The sequence below is a fragment of the Eupeodes corollae genome, chromosome 1 (assembly GCF_945859685.1).
Source record: "Eupeodes corollae chromosome 1, idEupCoro1.1, whole genome shotgun sequence".
NCBI lineage: Eukaryota > Metazoa > Arthropoda > Insecta > Diptera > Syrphidae > Eupeodes > Eupeodes corollae.
Genome location: NC_079147.1, coordinates 36,279,504 through 36,300,781, shown reverse-complemented (window position 1 = coordinate 36,300,781; position 21,278 = coordinate 36,279,504). Strand labels below are relative to the sequence as shown.

At 34.2% G+C, this 21,278-nt stretch overlaps 1 protein-coding gene across 1 annotated transcript in view; it reads left to right on the top strand.

Annotated features, from left to right (window-relative positions):
- LOC129942122 (protein toll) overlaps positions 1–21,278 on the top strand; it is a 331,316-nt gene that overhangs the window by 130,135 nt on the left and 179,903 nt on the right. The window contains exon 2 of the mRNA XM_056050933.1: positions 14,662–14,718. The gene's annotated coding sequence lies outside the window, so the exon portion shown is untranslated. The remainder of the gene's footprint in view (positions 1–14,661; positions 14,719–21,278) is intronic.

Here is a 21,278-nt window from a genome sequence, read left to right as displayed (position 1 = left end):
ATGGAAGGCGAAAAAAACGTCAAGAACGTACGGACGTACAAACGTGCGCACGCACATACATCTCTTTAAAAATCTTTTATTTCGACTCTAGGGACCTTGAAACGTCTGAGAAATGTCAACACTTTCAATTTGACACATCGGACCCTTTACAATAACTTCCTATGGCAAGTTAATAGATATTTGATTTACCAAAAATTGTCAAAAATATGACTTACCAATGACTTTTTGTGGTATTGTAACAAAATAAAGTTAATTATGAAATAAATGTTATAATTGTTTTTGTTACCTAGTTTCAAATTAATACATACTACCTTTAAACAATTTATTTCAATTAATAAAATTAATAAATATAATAAACAATATATCTCGAAAAATATTGTTTCCTCGTCCTATAAAAAGTTATTTGTTTCAGTAAATAAAAATGAGTATTTAATCCAATTTCGTTGTTTTGTGAAAAAATAATTTTAAAATTTTTATAATAAACAAATAAACCTTGAAGTTGAAATAATGCCTACGATAGCGTATTACATGTGTAATATGTATATGTATTTCAGTATTAATATACATACTCATTTGTTCTTATTAATTTCCTTTCCCATGTACGACACGAGCACGGAATTTATTTATACAAATAAACATCCTAGAAAACATTAACATTCCCACATACTTATTATTTATTTTTGTTCGGAAATGTACGAATTTATATTTAAAGTTAAATTTTACTTTCAGTTCATATAAAATTCATACGATTTATGAAAGAACTGATAATTAATAAAATGAAAAACATTTAAAATACAAACAAAAAATAAAAAAAAACATTAAATGAATTTAATGTTCAATAAATGTAAAGAAATATATTTGTACACATAGCTTATCCTTATTATAAGTACACGAGAAATATACAACGCCATACTACACCGGACTCGTTACATGTAAAGCTTTGTAAAATAAATCGAACATTTTACACATAGTCTACACTCGTATGTGTAACTACACGACATAAAGAAGAAAGTGATATAAAGGTGATTATGCGGAAGCAAAAGCACAGGACATTTAATTATGATCAAGTTCACATCCAGAGGGCTTTTTACTACGGTATTATTTGTTTAAATACTGAGGATTATATTTAAAATAAAATTTAAAAAATAAACTCAACACAAACGTGAGATGTTTTTCCAATTAAATAAATAAACGAAAAACTTCAGGATTTCCATATTGTTTTCAATTTTTCCATTCGATTAATTTCACGTGGAATTATTTACTTCAGTCAATAATTATTTTATTTAACAACAAAAAATTACCTCCACTATAAATAATGCTTTGGACAAATTGGTCATATTTGTAACAAGAGTTGGTCATTTTTAAAATGACAAAATTTGTAAACATACAATTAAAATAATTTAGAATTTTTTAGAAATTAATTTGTACATTACTTAACAATTGTTTGTTGGTTTTTTAACGTTTTCGTGTTTTGTATAAAAAGTTGGCAATTGAATTGTTCTAAAAAATCAACTAAAAGTTAGCAACAGTATTTTGCATATGAGGAAAATAAGTTTGATTTCAATGTTTGTTTCCAAGATTTTTAGTGGAAAACCATTTTGTATCAATATAAGCAGTATTTTTTTAAAAATTGTATTTTTTTTTTAAATACCGATTGGATTTTTCAAAGACCATTTTACGTTAACAACAACCAGCTTAAAGCAACTTTTTTTTGTAATATAATAAAGGTCCATTCGATTTTACTGAACATTTTAACAGATATCGAAAACGTTATTGTTCGTCACATAAAATTATTTCGGAAGTATTATGATTTTTGGTTCGTAAATTATTTGAGTTGACAAATATTTTTTTTTTCACTTTTTTGTTTGATTTTTTAAAAAACAGTTAATAGATTTGTTTCCGAAATTATACCAATTTAGTATGGCATTATATAATAAAACATTTAATTGGAGTCTCCAGTGATATATTTTCGTGAGAATCTTTTTGAATGAGGTTTTTGACCAAAAAATATTCAATTTTTCAATTTAAAAACCGATTTCTATCCATCTAGCTCGGTCCCTAGCTAGATGTCTCCAGTTTCGCGCTCCAAGTTGGGTGAGGTCACCTTCCATTGTGCTTGCCACCTGATCCGCGGTCTTCCTCTACTGCGCTGTCCTGTGGGTGCGGATTCGAAGACTTTCCGGGCCGGAGCATTGGGTTCCATGTGCTCTACGTGACATAGCCATCTTATTCGTTGGACTTTTACTCTTCTGGCTAAGTCTACGTCGCTGTACAACCCGTACAGCTCGTCGTTCCATCTTCTTCTCCACTCCCCTCCGATGCACACGGGACCGTAGATCACACGAAGAACTTTTCTATCGAACCGACCCAAGGTGCTTTCTTGCGCTTTTGTCATAGTCCATGCTTCTGCACCGTATAGCAGGACGGGGATGATAAGGATCTTATATAGCAACACTTTGGTTCCTCGAGAGAGGACTTTACCCCTGAATTGCTTTCTTAGTCCAAAGAAACAGCGGTTAGCAAGAGTTATTGTGCGTTTGATCTCAGCGCTGGTGTTGTTTTCTGCGTTTACAGCGGAGCCTAGGTAGACGAAGTCCTTGACTACCTCAAAGTTACGTCTGTCGATTGTGACGTTTTGACCAAGAAGTCGGAGTTGTATGTCCTTTCTAGACGACAGCAATGTACTTTGTTTTGCCCTCATTAACCGTTAAACCCATTTTTGCCGCCTCTGCCTCAATAGTCACAAAAGCCCCATTGACATCACGCTGAGTTCTTCCGATTATGTCAATGTCATCAGCATATGCCAGTAATTGGACAGACTTTTGAAAGATAGTGCCTCTAGTGTTGACGTGTGAGCTCTGCACTATTCTTTCAAGCACGATGTTAAAAAAATCGAATGACAGAGCATTACCTTGTCTAAAACTTTTTTTGACATCGAAAGGTTCTGCTAAGTTGTTTCAAACCTTTATGGAGTAGCGTGAATTCTCCATGGTCATCCTGCACAAACGGACGAGTTTGGCAGGGATGCCAAAACTAGACATGGCTCTATACAGCTCGTCCCTCTAGATACTGTCATATGCGGCCTTGAAATCGATGAAAAGATGGTGGGAGTCGATTTGGTGTTCTTGGGTTTTTTCCAGGATCTGCCGTAATGTGAATATTTGATCAACTGTGGACTTTCCTGGTTTAAAACCATACTAATAAGGACCTATCAAGTTGTTGACGATGCACTTTAGACGTTCACATATTACGCCAGAGAAGATTTTGTAAGCGATGTTTAGTAGACTGATTCCTCTATAGTTGGTGCAGTTTGGAGGGTCTCCTTTTTTCAGGATCCGGCAAACACTACTGAGGTTCCATTCATCGGGCATGCTTTCTTCCCATCATATTTTACAGATAAGTTGGTGCATGCTCCTAACCAACTTATCTCTATCTGCTTTAAAGAGCTTGGCATTCAAGCCATCCGCTCCAGCGGCTTTATTAGACTTCAGATTAGATATGGCAATCTTTACTTCGTCTAAGTCGGGAGGACGGGATTGTTGGCTTTCGTCGTTTATATAGAATGGATCATCCTGCCTGACAGCGGAATCCAATTCTTCGTCGCCGTTATGCAGTCTGCAGAAGTGGTCCTTCCATATCCTCAGCATATCGTTCTAGGGCCTCCGCTAATTTTTCGGCCGCACGTGGTCTGTTAAGGGACCTAACATTTCACGTGCATATCCGAAGTTCGTTGTCCTTTATTCGTTTGCGTTGGTTGTCAACAGTAAATCCGTTCAAATCCGACGCTTGTTGGTGCTTCCCAACTATGAAAGCTTTTACGTGGACAGGGCCAGATCCTAGATTTAACTCCAAGGATGGGGAGCCGGATAAAACCGCTGCTAACAGGCCTGGGCTCCGAATAAGTTAAAGAAGCCCTATAAGGTGTTCACTAAGTAGTTTAACCTTACTGGAACTGTAGACGACACCGTTGATTCCATCTCGGGAATTCCTCCGCTGCCATCTGGATAAGGAGAGGTGCCTTAGTGGAAGCACCCCTCCCCACCTCTCTCGTTTGCTGCCCCCAACAACTTTCCACTAGGGTTGGAACCCAATCTAGAGTTGAGGTAATAGGCACCCGATGTTCACCACGTTGAAGTAAGAGTAGGAGTTGAAAGACAGAGGTTGGTTTTTAGAAAAACATGTGGACGCTTGTGTCCTCTTGAATGCGCATGTCTAGCATTTGAACATCATATTTAATCTGTTGGACTTTAATTCTGTTAACCAGGTAAGTGTCGCTGTACAGCCCATACAATTCGTCGTTGTATCTTCTCTTCCATTCTCCATCTCCATTCGGAACCAAAAATCCCCCGAAGAATTTTTCTCTCGATGCATCCTAAGACGCTCTTATCATTCTTTGACGGGATCCAGGCCTCAACGCCATAAATGAGAACCGGGTGATAAGTGTCTTTGTCTTATAGATGGTGATTTTAATTGATCGAAAAAGGACTTTAATACTTAATTGCCTTCTAAGTCCAAAGACGATTTGCAAGACTTTATTCTTCTTTTGATTTCAACGGTGGTCTCGTTATTTGAGTTTATAGCGGTGCCTAGGTAGACAAAGTCCTCAACAACCTCAAAGTTATAGCTGTCCACTGTGACGTTTTGTCCAAGACATCGTCGTTCAGTGTCCTTTTTTGATGACAGCATATACTTGGTCTTGCCCTTATTGACCACTAAATCCATCTTCTTCGCTTTCGCTTCAAAAACGCTCCACTGACATCACGCTTTGATCTTCTAATTATGTCAACATCGTCTGCGTATTCGACTAATTGGATGGACCTTTAGAAGATTGTGCCTCTAGTGCTGACAGTTGAGATTTGCAAATTCTTTTCAGAACGATGTTGAAGAAGTCGTATGACTGCATCGCCTTGTCTAAAACCTTTTTTGACATCAGATGCATCGGTGAGATCTTTTCCGACCTTGATAGAGCAGCGTGCATTCTCAATCGTCATTCTGTACAAACGGATAAGATGACACAACTAGACATTGCTCTGTAGAGCTCTTCCCTATAGATGCTGTCATACGCGGCTTTAAAATTGATAAAGAGGTGGTGGGTATCGATTTGAAGTACCTGGGTTTTTTCCAAGAAGCCACAATGATAAGGAGCTATTAGTTAGTGGACGAACAGGTTCAGACGTTCACAAAATACGGCAAAAAAGATTTTATTTGCAATGTTAAGGAGACTGAAGACTCTGTAGTTGAAGCAATTTAGAGGCCTGCTTTATTGTTTATCGGGCAAACTATGCTGAGATTGCACTCATCGGGCATGCTTTCTTCTCACCATATTTAGCAGATGAGTTGGTGCATGCTCCCTACCAAGTCATCGTGTGCTGCTTTCAGTAAATCGGCAGCGATGCTGTCAGCTTCAGCAGCTTTGTTTGACTTCAGTTTAGATATAGCTATCTTCACTTCGTCGAGGTTGTGTAGGCGGAATTGTTGATCTGCTTAGCATTGGTTGAGTGGTTCGATCTTTTTTGTTGTCTTTTCATAGTCTCAGGGTTCGGTACGTGGCGGATACCCTTCGTAGTTTTGTTTTACCTTTTATTAAACAACAAACATTTTGAAGTCAATAAAACTAAACTATCCAATATGTTAAAGTCTGCACGACCGAATGCATGAGTGTGTTCAAGTTGTGAATTTTGTGTCACTGTCCTTTTACTTCCCGTGGCATGATGGTTTGTGCGTTGGACTGTCCTGCCAGAGGTCTTGGGTTCAATTCATCTAAAGTTTCTTTTCCACGGGTACTGCGAGAAATTGACAAATTCGCGTAATTCTTGTCATAAAAAGTGTTTTCTCAAATTTAAATTGTAGATCCCCTATATTCCTGACAACATTAGTCGCACACAGGAATTGTTGAGAGTTGTATGTCACTAGGCCCTAGACCCTTGGTTTCAATAGACTAATTTGTTTGTTTTGTTCTTATTATCCTTAACCATCAATAAAAGTTGAACAACAAAAATGTGATATCGAAATTCCCACGTTCTCTTATACCTAAAAGTAGCAATATTCCAGTCTTCACTTGGGCTTATAAGTACTATTTTATTTAATTATTTTATTAAACATCATTTTGCAATACTGTTTTTCAACTAATTTGAAAAGAATATTTAATTTCTCCAAAAACTTTCAAACAATACAAAATATTGGATAAAATTGTTATAAGCCGATCGAAAAAAATTTTTGGATATGACTCTTATTCCGTTGCTAGTTGAAACTGATTATTTATTTTAATTTAGATTTAGTTAAAAGCCATTTTTAAATATCATCAAGCTCTGAAAAAAAATTCCGTATAGATTTTTGTAGTCAAAGTTTATGGATTTTGTTTATTAAATGTACAAATGTAACGCTTCCATAGAATTTCTAGAAAGAACCAATTAGTGCCTCAGTTTTCTTTTTTTTAATTTCAAAAATTGGAACCTTCTTTGCTGTTGAACCTCTGACATTTAGCTTATTTTCAACTGAATTTAAAGTCATCCCGAGTTATTTTTTACTTTTTTTTAGTAATAATAAAAAGTTACATCATAATATTTTAAGTTTTTTATATTAAATGTAAAAATGAATCCGTATCAGATTGTGGCTAATAAAACACAACAGAGCTTATATAAAATTAACCACAAAAGTAACATTCCAACCAATTTCAAGATTTAAATTTAAAAAATATCCCGACAAAAAAGAAAAAACTTTTCATAAATCACTAAATTCGTTTAAAAAGATTTTCATGTCCCTGAAATAAAACTTTTTCACCCAAACAGCAATCAAAACACAAAACCCTATGTGTCCCTGTCCAATGTTCATGTCCACAATTCCGAATGGAAAAGTTAATATTTCAGAGCCCTAAGCGGATTGGGAATTTTTTATATTTTGTTTCTATGTTTTTTTTTCTAAATTTTATTCGTCCTGGATTTTGTATTTTTGTTTTTATTTCTAAATTAAATTGTGGGAAAGGTTGTTTTGAAGGCAGCCCAACAGAAAAAACTTTCCCCTCACTCAACTTTAGCTGATTCCCAAAGTGAATGACCACTTTTAAACATTGTTCATTTGTGAAACCGAATAAAATAAAAAAGAAAAATTAAATGATATTTTTGTTGTTTTTGTATATTTTTTTAAGTTGTGTCCTCGATCTTCTTTTCCGCTCATTTAATACGTATTCTTTTTTTTGTGCTTCGAAAATTGTTGATAATGATAACGACAATGATGACAATAATGAAGGTGATGACTTACGATATTTTTCAAACACATTAATCTACAACATCAGTGATGCTGTATACTTTACGATATGAAGGTATATGCGAATAATGTCCTTGTCGTGGTCCTGGTCCTGATCCTGGTTCTGGGTATGGTAAGAGAATTCATGAATTATTAATGACTTTGAAGGGAGAGCACAGCCAAATCCCATACCTACTCAGAAAAAGGCACAATTTTCTTCATAAATTTGCAGGATATTTCTGAATTCTGAATACAAAAAAAGGATATATGAGCCTGTATATGTATGAGTTTATATAAGTATTCTAGGATAAGCTTCATTTATGAAAAAATATATATTACTGCATGTTGTACACAATAGGAACGATGATAAAAAATTTTATTTTGTGTATAATGTGTCCTATGGTAAGTAGGGACTTATGAAAAACGAACGGGGAAGTGTTGAGGCCACAATCTGAAATTAATTTAGTCATTTATCATTCTAATTGAGTTTCTGCATTGGCAACACAAAAACAAATAAACATGGTTACTGATAAAAACCAAACAAACAACAACAAAAAGAATTGATCCAATTGTTTGACATTGAGGTTGACAGTGAAAAATTAATTATTAAATGTATTCGAATTGGAGTACATCATTGTTTAAATTTACCACCCCTTCCCCCCTCTCGTGCTTTGGAAGTTTTGATTGAAGTTGAATGACAATATTTACAATTCACTTGATATTAATAAAATATTACATTAAATTATTTTGTGTCAATTGCAAGTGTGTGAGTGTGTGTAAATATTTAGATAAACGAACAAGGATATTTTATGCGAGGAAGACATGTTTTTAGCTCAGTTTAATAAATTTAACTTGATTAAAAATTGAGGGTGTTTTTCATGTTTTTATCTTTGTTATGTTTTTTTATTTTGTGACAGTTTTCAGTCAATTTTCGAATGGTTACCTAAAGTTACATAAAATCTTAAGGATTATGAAACTGAGAATTAGGATGTTTTTAAAAATATCTCAATTGAAGAAGGTTCTAAATGATATAAAGAAGCTGTTTATTCCTTTATTGAAAACCTCAATTCAAAGGCTCATCACATAGAACGGGTAACAATTCTACTTTTTGTGTACCATTAATATGCCAAAGGCTCAATATGAGTATCAGGAACAGGGGCAGGAGTTAGAAATAAAGTTTCGAAACACATTTATTTTGAATTCTTGAAGATTGCAATGACAGCAAGAGATAAACTGTGTTAAGGCATTACACATTCTTGTAGTACGGCTAAAAGAACAATCTCAGTACTTCATAGAACAGCCGAAGTTAAATAGTTTTGAAAAATAACGCTAAAAAAGAGCAAGGAATATAACGATGATTGAAGGACGTTAATGCGATAAGGATTTTACTGACACTTATAGTTTTAAGGGCCCTTTGAATATTATGCAAAAGTCTTATATAAGATGTGGAAGTCTTGGACGTATATATAAGTAATGTAGTTTTCAGACAGATCTAGAGGAGAGACAATTTTACTGTCTTGTAAAAAGCCCAGAAGAAGAGAAAAACCTTTGAGATTAGTTTTACTAGCGTGAAAAAACAACTCTTCAGGTGTCTAATCGTGTACTGTGCGTATGAATGCAAGACTCTTTTTGGATTCGCCACATTACGAATACTTAAAAAAGAGGTTACCACACTGATAACTTCCCATTCCGTCTGTCGATTTGTCTTGCTTGAAAGTTTGTAGGTTTTCGTGTTGTGCTAACAAAGTTGTCAGTTAAATTATTCTTAAAAATTTCAAAATTACCAACAATATTTTGCATGTATTTTTTTAAGTTGTTTCACTTCAAATTGTTTCTTTATTATATTTCATTAGTTTTCTTTTTCTTGTGAAATAAATGTTTTCAATATTTTTGTTTTCGATTCCAGCCTCGGTTTAAACTTTTGTTGTCATAAGGGGTAGCAACAATGATGTTGGCTTTCACAGTATAAACGAAAAAAATAGATTTTTAGTAAATACTCTTTCAAAAATAATAATGGTTTGCATATTTGCCACATCAATGCTCAGAGTCTTGTTAATAAATTCGATGAGTTCAAAATGATATTTGAAGATAGTTTGCTTGACATAATTTGCGTGTCTGAGACGTGATTTTATCCAAATTTAAATAGTAGTCTCTTTTCTTTTAATGGATTTAAAAAAACCTCGTAGGGCTGACCGAACTCATACTACGGGAGGGTTTGTTGCAATATACGTTAAAAATTACATCCGGTCTAGCCATGTCAAATGCTGTGATGGTACCGAGGCATGTGAATATTATTTCATTGATTTATTTGATGGTGATAATAAATGCAGCATTGGTGCCATTTATATGCCACCACGAGTGCATATCCTAAGTATCTTTCTCTCGAAGACATTAAGTCTATCCATTGCAGTTTTTGATATGATGAACCATATCGGAAAACCGTAGGTGATAACCGGTCTTAGCAGTTGTTTGTATATCAACATTTTCGTTGGTTTAATTAATACAGTTTTCTTTTTCAAGAGAGGATGAACTCGATGGAGTGCGATGTTGGCTTTTGTTATCACAGCTTAAGAGTGAGGGTTGAAGCGCAGCAGCTCATTGAAGTGTATTCCCAGGTATTTGGCGTTCTTCTTGGGTTTAATCCTTGAGCCATCCGGGAACGTCAGAACAAGTTTTCGGGCCACTGCCACCGATCTACAGCGGCTGTTGTTGGTGACAGGTCTCCAGTTCCGATTTGGAGGTATTTATCCTTATTCCCCACTTCTGGTAGTACTCGTTAAGTCTGCTTATGTGTGCTTCTACTCTTGGGGCTGCGAAACATGGATGACGAATAGGTGAGTGACTCATCCGCAAACAGCAGGTTCTCGTAATCCGTTAACACTGGCTTATCAGATGTCATCAGGCTGTAGAGGAACTGTCCAAGTTTCGATCCTTGGGCGATTCCAGCCTTTACGTCTCTTTTCGTTGGCTTGCAACTATCTATTTCTACGAAGAAGATTCTGAAAGAAAGAAAAGAAAACAACATTTTTATTATTGGCTGTGGGATGGAAAATAAATCGTTGTCCTTTTACCTCGGTATATAAAATATTCTGTAAAAAGTCACTGTGAATTGAAAGCAGTTGAATGACAAAAGCTTAACCGTATAATTTTTTTCGGAATATTTATAACTATGAATATGTATATGCAATGGTTGTTCGTTTTCTGATTGCCTTCGGACATTGGAGTATTTTTTTAACGTAATTTATCTAGAGGAAATTCCCAAGAGTAATAACTTCCTATGAGAAAAATTTTTATTTATAAAAAAGGAGATGAGCCCACTTTAAAAAAAAACTGAAGTGGAGTCCTTTAGCTTTTGTATCATCCACAAAAAACAATAACAATAAACTCTTTTGTTTTTTTTTTTAAACCGTATTTAACCTTAAAAAGAAAATTGAAAAAAAAAAACCGAAAATAATTTTAATATCAAAGGTCCTTACAGCCTTTCAGCCTTTTCATCCAACAGGAAGCAGTTTAATTTGCTTCACAATCAATTTTCATCATTTGTGACCATCACTCCTCTGGTCGGTGTAAATTTTGTTTTCCTCATGAATAAATTTTCCACTAACTTGATGCTGTTGCTTCGTTCAGTATCATGGTAAAAAAGCAACGAGTGTACCATAGTGTAGCCAATTTATAAACCTACCTTTATTTTAATGCCTCAAGGCTGGCAGCAATCCAAGTAGTGTATATACCGTACAGGTCGCCTGATGCACATCAACCGCACAAAATGTCCACCTGTTTTACACGGGCACGCTTGTCTGGGCCATACATAAAGTTTGCAAAAACCTTATCCATCTTTTTGTATAAACCAAAAACCAAAATATACGTATCTACATATTTTTATTCTCTGAAACCATCGCAAGTTGCAATATTATTTTACCTTAACCCGCACACTTTACCTACAACCGTTGTCGTCGTCGTGTACTACATCATCAGCCAAGCTGAAAGAACACACTGAATATAAACTTATCCTTAACTTCAGTCAGTCACTCACTCACATGCTTCAGCGCTTTTTGGTCAGTTTTGTTGTTTTCAACAAAAGTAAAAAATAAATAAAACTTTATGCCATTTTAAACTTTATACTCGTACTCTTGTTCTATATTTACGGTTGAAGGGAAAGAAAAATGAACCCATACTTGTTTCCATATGAGAAGCTCCTTCGGGTCACTTGTTTTACTTGCAAGGACACACATTTTGTAAATTGTTTTTGGTTACAAAAAATATGTAGAAATATAATCGTGTACATCTTTACAAAGAAAGATTTTTTACATTCTTAAATAAAATAAAAATATGTAGGTTCTTGTGGAATGGGTATCATTTTCCAAACCATTTTCAAGATGAAGAACATTTCCAACAAAAATTAAGAATTCAATTTTAGAATTGAAATAATTGAAATAATTCTGTTACATTTGGGAACTTATTGAAACAGTTTATTCAACTTCTTACACATTTTTGAAGCTTTTTGAATTTGTTTTCAGAGATATATGATACCTGATTTGTCAGAAAACCTTTCTACAACAGTTTTTTCGTATGCAAACTAGTTACCCCAACCGTCATTTATGATACACATTAAAATAAAAAGAGGAGTTTCTTTTTTGCATTAAACAAAACTAAAGCTACAAATTCATTGTTCAAACTTTATCAAACATTTAGTTTTTATAGAAATGGATATTTTTGTTTTATTTTTAGTAACGTCCATAAAACTTAGCTAATTTCACGCTAAAATTTGATAGCCGGAATTTTTGTATTATTTCGAATACCGCTAGTCAATATGATAACCGTAGTTTCAATTTCTTTCAACCAAAGTTGTCATATTGACTAACGCAATTGTCATATTGACTGCCAAATTAGCCAAAGTAACAATTGAAGATTCAAGTTCTTTCAATTAAAGCTTTCTATTGACTACCAAGTTGTAAAAAATTCCCAAAATTGTCGTCTTGAGGGTTCTTAAGCCAAATTTTGCCTGCAAATAAAATGAGAATTAGTAAGAATACATCTTATCTTCCCGCTATATCTCTTTCACTAAAAATGAATTGGAAATTAAAAAATAGGGGTTGAACTCAATGCAATCCCATTGAATCACAATGTTAAAAGATTGGCAAAATATGTCTTGACTTTCACGATTTGGGGAAGTTTTCAAAATAAACTTATGACCAATTTGGTTGTTTTTCAACTTCAACTTCTAGAACCTAGATGAAATTCTTTGTTATCATCTACCTGACGGAATCTAAATTAAGTAAAATACTGAAAGGGATGCGACCCACTCTGGTAACTTCGCACCTCCGTGCCCTTAAATTATTACAAACCTTTTTGCCTCATTCTTCAGCCAATGGTACCTCACCCCATACACGATTACACCTCCCTTACCAAATAGAAATAAGTGATGTTAATATTGACACAAAATTAAGTCTACTTAAAGATGGATATTCTCTCTTGGTCCCGATGGTTTGCCTTCAATATTATTAATTCCCTATGTAAACCTCTTTTAGCAGTGTTTTGTCTTTTTACTTCTAAAGTTATCTTATCAAAGCTTTGGAAATCTTTCTTTATTTTTTCTGTTCATAAAAACGGAGAACAAATTACGCTTAGAATTACAGGTGAGATCGTCCGGTTTTTTTGGTTCCAAGTCTCCGATTCCTTTTACACAAACTCACAAGTTTCTCAAGGGAGCCAACTTAGTCCCTTGTTATTTGTCTTAGTTATCAACTATGTTATTAATTCGATTCAACAGTATCTTTTTAGGAATAGATGTTATTTCTACTCCATTGGATTCTGTCTTACCGCAAAATGATCTTCACTCATTCCAGACTTGATGCAACTTAAGTTTCTTAGAACTCAATGTTTCTTAATGCCAATTCATTACACTTACTCTTAACTGATCACACTTTTCCTGCAAAACTTACAGTCTGCATCATTCGCTCTGTGTGTTGGATTTGTGACCCATGAGTTATTTGCAAGAATCATTTAATTTTAAGAGTTCATTTTAATTTTTGAACCCCTATATTAATTTGGTTTTCTCATCATAACTCTCACTCTGAACGAATTGAATCCGTAGAACGCATATTTCCTTGATTTACACTCTACGGTCTGTCTTGGGGTGAAAATCTATTGTTTTCAACTTATGAAGATCGTTAAAAACTTGAAAACCCTTCAAAAGCACATCGTAGTCCTTGAGGTTCTCCGCAAGCCTTAAGCAAGGGCCAAAGACTCACCATCTTTTCTAAAAAAGATTACTAATTTATACTAATCCAAGAAACGTCATACATGCCCCCATGTTTTGCCCTTTTCAAATTTAAGTCTGTAGAAATTAAAGCCTCTTTAAGTCTATTAAAAGAATACTATGCATAACTTACAATCAGTCCTCCCTCCCTTAGAAAAAATCTCTACAACCAAAGTTTTTTAATCTTCAAAAACTAATGGCTGAATCACAAACACACTTCAGCTTCGTCTGCGTTACGGTGGGTTTGCTTTGAAGTTGCTTTGAATGACATTTCTATTATTTCATTCCTCCAAAGAGTAAATATTTTGGTTGTTGACATATTTTTTACAGCTTTAGTGCTGTCAGACAAAGCAAATGTTCAGATAATTGAACTAGTGCTTCCGTTTGGAGTCACATTACGTTACATTACGTTCTTTTCCTTACGATTGTCAAACGAAACGTGAGGTCAAAGCTTCATTGTGATTGCATGCAAATAATTCCTATGGCTGACCTCGTAAACGTCAGCAGAAGCCGAGCTGAAGCTTGTTTGTGATTCCGCCATAAAGTGTGCGCCTTCGGATCCAAACCTAGTCTTTACACAGAGAAATCACATCTAGCTTTTTTTGTTAATAGATAATTAAATATTTTACAAAGATTTATTGAAAAACTACGTAATTTAGAATTCAATCGTTTTATCCAACACTTTTGCATGAACATTACTGTCTGAACTCCAATTTGAAAAGATAAGACCAACTTGAAAAAAATTCATGTAACTTCTTAGAATTTTAGGACCAACATTTCAGACAAAATTATTGCAATCTTTTTTAGGTCACATGATTGGTGATTGCAAATATAAAATACCAACCTTTATTTAAAATTAATGAGTACAATCTTCGAGTTGCATTCTTTGACATAAAGTTACTGTTTTTCGAATATAATAAACGACGCTTCCTTTTCTATGAAAAATCACAAAATCTTCATTCAAAAACTTTATTTCCAAAAAGTGCCTTGCTGTTTATTTTTTTCCTCACTTATTTTTTAGAGAAAACCTGCTATTTTAATAAACAATTGAGGTTTAACTTATTTCTTAAAGCTTTTTAACTCGATACATCTGAAACTACATAATTAAGTATAAATTATTTTCGAAATTATATTGACGAAATTTTTCTTCTTTTTTTCAGATATCATCATTTTGGAAATATTAAAGAACTAAGGATTACCTAGTGTTTGAAGAAAAGGTGAGTTATTAGCACATGTTTTTTTCTGATCTCTTCAAAATATAAAAGTTTACTCAAGATCGTTCTTTCACTAAAAGCAAACAAAATTTTAATGTATGAGCCAAACAATACTAAGAAATATAACAGCCCCCTACGTTCTTAGCACTAGCAGGGTATAACTCTTCTAATCAATCCGATTCCGACCCATGACCACACTAAGAGACGCCAAAAGTACTCTAGTAATGAAGACGAGGATGATTTTGTTTAATTGACTTGTTTATCCAACATCTTCTTGAAAAGTTGCACCATTTGGAGTTTGAGGTAATATACTTGTACTTCAAAGCATCACTCCATCAACTCATTAAATGGATTTACTTGTATCTTCTGCTTCTGTTTGTTTTGTATTTATTTTTTAATTGATATTTACATATAGAAGACCCTCATTCTCTTTGAATATAATGCTTCGCTATTGTCTCGTAGATATTCCTTTCATTGGTCTTCTAAACGAAGAAAGACCTCAAGTCATCCACATTTGCTATGGTTGAAAAGGAAGAGAGAAATGATATAGCATTCGCAGACGTGCTACTGATGATGATTCTTTTCAATAAAGGGGTATTACCATTTTGAATGCTGGCCGATACTACTTCCAATGCGTGATGCTGAAAAAAAACAACAACAAAAATTGAAAGAAATTTAAATGAAGCACAATGCTCGTATAATGAACACAAGGAAATACATTTTGTGTGGCATAACAATGGATCTTTTGTATAATGGACTCAATTGAGTAATGAACAATAAGAAATCGTGCATGATTTGTATAGCCCCCAAGACCTTAACTTATTTTCTTTTACTGCTATTAAGACTCGGAAATTAAGTAATTATATTGATACGATCATACTGAAATAATAATTGATTACTTTAAATGCATCAACATACTTCAAGCATGCAAATTCATTAGATTTTCTAGTTCCAGGAACTGAAATATCTTGAAATTCTAGGAACTTATTATTCAGATTCCTTAGAACTGAACATGCACTGCAATTGTTTAATTTATTCAGTTAATCCTTAGGTTTGTTAGTTGTCTCTGTGATTTCTGTGATTTTGTTCTTGCTGAAAATTCTGTCGAAATTAACAATCAAATTGACAGAACTTGGAGAAGGTCACCGAAATTCATACGAAGCCTTCGTTAAAACAAAATTGATCCAAAAATTCGGATCTAAATTAACATTTGAGAGTTGAGGTTTAGTAAAAACTAATATTTGCATCCATACCTTGGTTGAAAAACTTGGTTTTATACAACAAGTGTGTTTAGTATTATAATCCAATCTTCTAAAATATTTTTTTAATAGTTATCAAAGTAATAATGATTGGTAGAAGACACTCATTTGAGTCAATTTTCGGCCCATTGCGAAAATTAGAGCCTTTCTTTACAGTTCAATGAAACTAATTTAGATAGTATCGAAACAGGAATGGCTTTTGATGTTTATGCTTCTGAGATCAATTCAATCACTATATTAGATTTCCTCAAGGTGAATCCTGTGAATTGGAGATATACTGTTCTTTTGTCTCCGTGATTCGAAGAGTTTCTCCAGAAATCATTTCAGCTGATGTAGACGAGTCAGTGTACAGGGTTTTTCTCCAAGAAAGAAAAAAACTTGGGTTTAGAGCATACACTCCAATTTTAATTACTTAGGGCTTCAGACATTTAAGGTTCACGATTGATCCCTAGGGCTATATAGAGCCTCAACTACTTCGGTCGGTCTACCGGCTCTTCTGAAATCTTGAGTTACTGGAGTTCAAGGCATTACCTGTTCTGCGATGCAGTCAATACCTTTTCGAAGCATGTGTCCAATTCCCTGTCACTTACGCCTTCGTATAATTGTGTCAATATAGTTTTCCATTATATACATAGTTCGGATAGAAAGGTTTTCAATAGAACACTATTATTGACGGTCTTCAGTTTTCTGGTTAACGTTGCTGTTATTTTCCAGGTACTGCAACCGTACGAGTATAACAGTACTGATTCCACGTTAAGATAAATAGTAGTAGATTTGTGTTCAAGCTGAGAAAGTTGTTCTTCCTAACTTTGAAAGCCTCAAATTTTCTTGTAAGGTTCCGTTTTCGGTTGAGACCATACTTTCAAGGTATTGGTAACACTCTACTTGTTCTACTGGTTGTTGCGCAATTTTAACCAGAGATGGTACGTGGGGGGATCCCAGGCTGAGCATCTTAGTTCTTCCAGTGTTGATTTTCAGCCCCACGATCTCTGCTTTTCTTTCTATCCTTGTAGCCATTTAATGGAGATACATTTTCCTATGAGATAGCAAACGTACATCATTTGGGTAATCTAGGTGTCTTAGGTATGTTGTCAGAGTCCATTTTATTCCTCAGTTTTTTCTCAAGGCTGCTGGTAGCACATCACTGGTCACCAATAAAAAAAATAATTGGTGACAGTATGCAGCCCTGTCTGACTTCAATTTGAATTTCGAACTCCTCCGACAACCTAAATCCGTGTAAGACGTGACATTTAGACATTAAGTCACCGTGATAATAGAGATAAGCTAATCCGGAATACCTCCTCTACGCAAAGCAAGTCAGATGAACTCCCTGTTGACGCAGTCAAAAGCCTTCTCAAAATCAATGAACAGCAGATAAAGTGGTGATCGATATTCAAAGCACTGTTTGATGATGATGATGATGATCTTGTTCAGCAGCAAGTGTTGCTTTAAGGTGTTCTCGTACACGTTCTAAGACAATCTTTGCTTCAACCCGATGTTTTTTAGAGCTCTTAACACCAGCAAGCTCTTTGGTTATCCTAAAGAGGGTTCTGCTGTCGCACCTATTTGAGGATTCTTCTGATTTTTAAACCAAGCTATTAATTGACTCTTTTCGTTAGTAATAGTTAAGTTCGCCTTAGTCTGGGAAGTTAATCGAAAGTTCTTACCTTTTATCCTCCTCCTCGGATTTGATCTTGTTTTTGATCACATTATCTCTAAAGCCGCAATAAGGCTTTAGTCCAGTTAAGAGTGCCGTTGCTTCCTGTTTTAATAAGGAATCTAAAGAAATGAGACCTCCCAAGGAGTTTAGTTGGTTAAGTACGGCTTAGCAATAGATTGGTTTCTGTAGTGTTGTCTTGGATAAAGTTTTGTGTATTCTCCTATATCAATGACTTTCGGATGGAAATTGCTATTGGACTTACCCATGCATTCAGAGTTTGGTTTTAAGCTCTCAAAAACTTCTCGAACTGTCACTTCAAATTTTTTTCCCATAAATGGTGTTTGATTTGCGTTTGTAGTTCTTGGAACTTAACTCCGTTTAAAAGTTTATCTCGAAGTTATATTTTTCATACCATCTGATTGTTTGTAAATTGCGGCTTTTATTTCCAAAAGTTACGATAGCAGCCAGACTATCAGAGAAGTTCAAATATCATGTTTCCTTTCATCCGGGAAAAGACGCCTTTTAAACTCGAAGAGTTTTTTAGAAAGTTCTGATAGGGCATACCTCCACTTACACCATTATTAGTTATTTGATAAATCGGTACACAAGTGAATAAACAAGTCTTTCAGGAATTTTGTATCTTACCAGAGACAAAAATATTTCCGAGGATTCGGAAGACGATATAATCTATCTCGAAGCAGATATGTGACAAAAAATTAAGCTCGGTAGACTTCTAGCTGTTTATGAGCCAAGAGGAACTGGCTTGAAAAGATATTTGTATTTCATTTTAGGGTAGGCGATAGCGTGCAGATTATTTTAGTGCTGGGGAGATGGCATGGCGTAGGCTAATAAACCCGAAGCTTTGCGGTGCGCAACTGTTGTGTGAGTTCAGGATCTGTTCCCGATTGTCAAGCGGATGATTATGATGAGCCAATATTTCCGCATATCAAGAGAATTTCTTACAGAATTTTTGTTTCCCAGCAGAATTGAAATATAATATATCCAACAAAATATTCTATGCAAATTCCAATTTGTAATGCATTTTGGTACAAGTCTTACGATCTTCAGCTTTCTTTTCCAAAGTTTAATAACATATAAGAAAACCTTTAATTCAAGTTGTCCTGAAGAAAAAATTAAATACTCATTAAAAAAAAATACCCCATAGCTTTTAAAAGCTTCTGTCCATCGCCCTAACAAACATTTGAGTTCTTCTTCTTAATAAATTCTGTCTTAATTCTTTTTAACCTTATAATTTATAAATATTTTGTCTTCATTTTCAAATAAAACCTTAAAGTTGACGAAGTTAAAAACAAACAATCATTAAATAAGCTTCATCATTTTGGTCGAAGTATCATAATGGAGTTTTGGGGTCAAAAGTGTGTAACTGCGCCATCATTATGACATCCAACCGCATATCCTTTTTTCCAGATTTTTGTTTTGTTTCTCTTTTCTGTTATTGGTTTATTTTTGAGTCCAACCACTCCACCAACACCAAGAGCACAGCACAAAAAAAAGGACACTTAAATAAAATTGTTTATATTTTTAATAACATTTTGAACTCATTACCAACTCCTTATAGCCGCACTCTTAATGTAGGATAATTAAAAATTCGACCCAAAAATAAAAAAAAAAAATAAACTGGGAAACGGAAATGAAACCACAAAGAAAGAGCGAAAGACGACTGTTTTTTATTTTAATGTACAATGTTAATGAACAGAGTGGAAAAAACAGGAAAAAGAGAGGGAAAGAGGTGGAAAAGACAAACAGGACGAAAAAAACAGGAATAAAACAGAAAATGAAATGAAATAAAATAATAAGTACCAAGGATAAAACTTTACAAAAAAATAATAAAAAACGAAAAAAGGATAAAAACCAGGCCAGCAAATCACAAGTGACATTGTTAAGCTCTGTTACATGATGTTATCAAGGGTTTACATGGCTGTAGGCACACTTTCTTCTTTTTTGTTTGCTTTTTGTTACATATTTTTGTTTTGTTCTTTTGCTCTCCTTTTGTTCATACAGACCATACTTCAATGTGATGCTGGTGTGTTATATACTCATATATCCTTGTAACCTTGTATATCCTTGTTCTATGTCAATTGGAATAGAATAAGTATTAATAATGCATTGTGAATCTTGTTTTTTTTTCTGTGTTTTGTCCTTAAGGGACCTTGGGGAGTAAAGTGTTAGGAAAAAAAACAAACCCAAGAAGTCCAAGAGCTTTAAAAGTTTGCTGAGCAAAAAATGGATGTTCACTCCTGAATTGCTTAAAATTGATCCTTGTTTTCGATGTCAAATTAAATAAGGGTAAAGAACTCTTAACACACATCGGTAGATTAGAGTTTCAAAACCTGAAAAAAGACCATTTTGAACTTAGTTCACAAATTAAATATACGAAGTTCGAAAGTAGTTATTATTGAATTTCGGGATTTGAGATATTGACAATCCAAGGCGATGGAACTTGGGCTAATGAAAGCATAGGTTGATAGCACAGTTGTTTTACAACCTGCATCTCTTGTCGTTTCTTCTGAAACTTAAAGGCGTGTTTTTGGAAAATTATTACAGGTTTCACACTGTTTTCTTTTGATAGGTTTCCTTGCGCTTTTTTAATAGGTTTTGATGCCATCCAATTCAAATCAGTCCTCAAAATTGATGCATTCCATCAGGTTTTTTAAATATTACTTATTAATATTCGAAAAAAAAAAACTCTTATACAAGGCTTTTTGAGCCTATCTAAATTTTTAAAATCTTTTTTTCAATATAATCCATGCTGGTTTTCCAAATCCTTGAGACCTTTTTCAATATTAACTTTAAATATATTGGATATTCGAAAAATCTTCATAAAATGTTAGTTATCACCTGGCTTAAAAATCTAAAAGAAAGACGTTTAAAATATGTATTCTAAAACTGAAACAAAACGGTTTGAAAGCAAGTTTTGTTTTTGAATTCAAGCTGTTGTTTAAAAAATTCTGTTATTTTAAGGTATTGAAATATATATTAAAAACATGGAAATAAGCTTAAAAACGCGTATTTTGAAAACTTGAACAATTAGTTAATATTAAAGTTTGTATTCGAAACCAGCTATAAAAATAAACTCCAAAACATATTATTCGGTGTTTCCTCCCAAATCCTATTGATCTTAGTCATTTAAGTCATCGTTAAGTTACAATATTTTGAGGTGAAGTTATTAGCTAATGCTGACGATTTGATTGTAGTACCCGTAACATGGTGGTTAGTGCGTCGGACTGTCATGCCAGAGGTCTTGGGTTCGATCCCTGCCTGTGCCACCTTAAGTTTTATTCACTGGTACTGCCTCTTGCGAGGAATCGACAAATTTTCCAAGAGTAATTCTTGTCATGAAAAGTGCTTTATCAATATCATAAATTGTAGGTCCCCTCCATTCCTGCAATTACTCGCACAGAGGAATGGTTCAGAATTGTAAGGCACTAGGCCCTGGATCTTCATGGACTGTTAGGCCACCTAATTTATTTTTTATTTTATGATGATTTGATTATGCTGTCTTGAAAAGTTCATCACCGTGCTTAGCAACTGGGGACGAGGTGTGTTTCCTGTCCTTGCTCTGACCCGATTGAACGGTCAAATTCTGTCCCTACGTTTCAGTGTGAAATAAAAAATAAAACCTT